Below are 3,851 nucleotides of genomic sequence, written 5' to 3'. Positions count from 1 at the left end.
TTAACATAATTGAGTCTATGTTTTTAAATGTTCCAGGGTATTTCCATGCTCATGTGTCATCAGTCTGATCATTTTCACAAATTTCACTCTAATATATAAGAATTTGAACTAAAGATACACTTGATCCAGAATATTATATCATATACTCAGGGGATCAGATAAACTAAATTCTAAGGAGTAGGATTGCTGGTTTAAAGGTTAAGAGAATCTTTCTAGAATTTTTTACAGTGTAGTATCTGTATAATCCAAATAATATATATCTAAAAGCAAGATACTGTCCCTCAGCTTTTGTTTTTCTACAAAAGGAGGAGGGTGGTAATGAAAGCATGCATAACTCTATCAGAGGACTTTGGGGAATCAAATCATTGACATCAGTGACTTTCTAAAGCATCGCTCAACATAGGATTGTTAATCACCGTTTGAAAACTTTTTTCTAGTTAGGTCTTTCATTCCCCAGGCCTCCATGACCTCCGTATGAATCTTTATTATAACATGTATTACACTGCTATAGCTGAATGGTCATTACCTGTGAATTGATCTGCCTATGAGATTCGGAACTCTTTGAAAGAAACACTTCTCTCTTTTTGTAAAATTCATCTTTGCATTATCAACCCTTACTCAATGCCTAGCTTCCCAAACGTTTGAATGAATGAATAATGTTAAAGCAGAGGATGGAGGATTTATGGTGCACTGTTCTTGTTTCTGCCGTAACACCAAGATGCCACTGCTCATTCATTCATTTATTCTTTTATGTTCTCCACATCCCAACAAGGGTGTGGGCCTTAGTAATAGGAAACAAGTTCGTAATCAGGAAGTTGTAAGATTTCCTTAGGAAATTAATGGGAAGAGGATAAGAAAGAAGTAAATATTGTAAGAAATATTAATACCTCTCTCCTTGTCCAGGATTCCATGACAGCTGCTTATTTACATTCCATTGAAATTAAAGCATCTACATTTGGCAGTGCTTCATGAATTTATCATTATTGACTTCATAAATTCAGGGATTATTGGAAAGAGTCATGGAGACTATTTAGTACAGTCTAGCACAGATGAGGAAACGGAGGCATGGTCCAGTGAGCTCATACCTCAATCAACCTAATGGTAGAACCTAACTTGATTACTTGTCTGCTGAGCTCCCATTATTCCATCTAATTTGACCTGGTGGTTTCTGGCTGTTTCTGGCTGTTAAGCTAGAGTGATCACTATGAGGACCAGTATGTACTTGTTTAATATACCAGAGTCTTGAAAATTGACACCTTCTCGGATATACACATATCCTTTCACCTTCACCATGAATGAAAAAGCAGGAAGAGGAGCACGAGATGATAGCCATTGCTAGAGGCTCTCTCCAGCAGGTACTTGCTCCCTTGGAAGGCTGAGGAAGAGTGGTACAGCCTATGGGAATGGAGATACTGTATACATCCAGCTCCTTAAATCTGAAATGGAGAGTAGAGGGTCCTGATGGAACATTGCTGATATCTGGTACAATTCAGTGAAGCGAACATGGGATTTTGCTCAGAATGTTATCCAAAGAACACAGAACACAGTTCATAGAGTTTGGGAAAAAGTCTGCTAGCTGTCCAATTCTGTTTTGTTTAGCTTTTAAGAAGAGTGTTTCTGTACCTCAGGCTGTGCTCTGTGGCTTCTGCCTCTGTTTCTGTTGCCTGTCCACTGAGAGGCAGGGTGGAAAGTGATGTTCTGTAATAGACATCAGAAGAAAAACTGGGCTTGCACTTAGTTCAAGGACTTCTCAGCCGTACTCACGTACCATCAGGGGACAGCATTAGAGACAGAATTCTCAGAGGAAAATATCGCACAGGCTACCAATGTCACTCTTGTCTATTGGGCTTAGATGCTTTGTAAAAGCCATAGAGCTTCACCTTGTGATAAGGCTCCTCTCATGTGGTTCTATAAAAGATACTGGAGAATGAAGAGACAAGTAAAATCATTTTGCCAGCTTACAGTGAGGAAGGTCTCATTTATAGACTTCTCAGACATGGTGGTAATTATTTGCAGTTACAAAGCACTGTAGTAGATTCAGTTCTCCCTGAGTTCAAGTCCCTTGCCGTATGACTTTGTAGTTCCTTCCAGAAAAGAAGTATATTTTTCTGTTTCTTACCTTGGAATTTCCATGTGGTTTTCTTTAGTCAACAGAATGTTGGTGAGCATGACACGATCAAAATCTTGGGAACTGTTATACATTTGGTCTTGTTCTCTGTCATCACCATATAAAGAAGCAGCCCATGTCATACCACTGAGTCTGAGGAGGAGGATGAGAGAGACGAAATTGAATCACCCAGCTTAAATTAGTTAACTACCAACCAACACTCATTCTTATGAGCTAAACAAATATGTATTGTATGCCACTGGCATGTTATGGTTGTTTATTACACAGTATTATTATAGCTACAGTTAACTGATAAAAAGAATTTCTTTAACTAGAATAACCAGCTAAACTTCCGTCTAATCTGGAAAATTTTGAAAGTAAGAGATACTGTTAATAATTACGTGGGGTAACACTTGTACACTGGGACTGCCCTGTGTAAGCCGGAACATATGATCACAAAACATCTCAGGACCATTTAAGTCTTTGTTAATCATGGCAGAATTCTTGATGTGTCATAATTAAATAGGTTAAAAATAAATAAACATACTCCATTTTCATTCACTTATTTTGTGACAATTTATTCAATGCTTGCTAGACACAAAGCTGAACATAGATGGCTTCTACTTGATTAGGGAAGATAAGAAATGGGTAAAACTGTCATAATTGTCTAGACTATCGGCATTTGTGGATTTTGCAATCATTGTTATGGCTTATTATGGCAATCATGTCCCTGACATGTAGAAATTTGAAATTCTGCAGGGGCATGGTTTGGCCTTGTTTATGTCTTCAGGCTGATGTGCCTTCTTTTAATAACTTAGTGAGTAGGCCTAGCCAACTACTTTGTATCTTCTACTCAACTCAGCCTACAAGATCTTTTCTCTTTGAATTTCTTGTAACTCCTGTGAATGGAGGAAAATGCTTCATTGTAGAAAACAGGCAACCTCTCTAATGAAAATCTGAAAAGAACGCTAACTTGTAGGTGGGTATGGACACAGGAAACATAACACTCCTAAAGGAAGTAGAAATTTGGAGAAAGCCAGAAATTGTAAAAATCTTTAGTTACAAATTTTGAGGTTAATCTCTTAAGAACAACAAACATCTACTATTTTAAGCAGTGGAGATACCTACAAATACACTTACACACACACGCACATCTATGTATGTATGTATCTTGTATTGTAAACTCCGACCCCTCTACCCCTGGTTCCATGGTGGTAATCAGAGAGCAGTACCACCTTTGGTGCAACTCCCAATCTACAGGGCCACTGGAGGGGGTTTTAGGTTTGAATTGACAAAAACTCAAAGCACAATTAGGCTTATGCAGCACAAAATGAAGTTAGCTTTTAAAAAGGATGCAGATACATCAAGGACTAAGTACAGCTTTGTCACAGAAGCCTCAGACACTCTGATGCAGCTTCTGCTACCCCAAATTACCACACATGGTTGCATTTTGGTCACAAGTTTGACAAAAGGCTGACACAAGTGGATCACATCAGCATAGGGCAGCAACCAAACCTGGGGACCTTCAACTTAAACACCTTGCTAGGCACGTATCCCTATTCTTTCGCCTTTAAATTCTAAGTTGCACAATGAACAGTTCTAACAGCCATACATAGTGGTGCAAAAACCATTCATGGATCAGTATTCAACATATACCTGGCCCTGAGAACCTTCTTCTTAGGCAATATAAGAAATAGAATGAATAATCAAAATGTTATAAGAAATAGAATATTATTAGTCCCCC

The sequence above is a fragment of the Propithecus coquereli genome, unplaced genomic scaffold (assembly GCF_000956105.1).
Source record: "Propithecus coquereli isolate 6110/MARCELLA unplaced genomic scaffold, Pcoq_1.0 Scaffold62, whole genome shotgun sequence".
NCBI lineage: Eukaryota > Metazoa > Chordata > Mammalia > Primates > Indriidae > Propithecus > Propithecus coquereli.
This window is presented reverse-complemented; position numbering follows the sequence as displayed.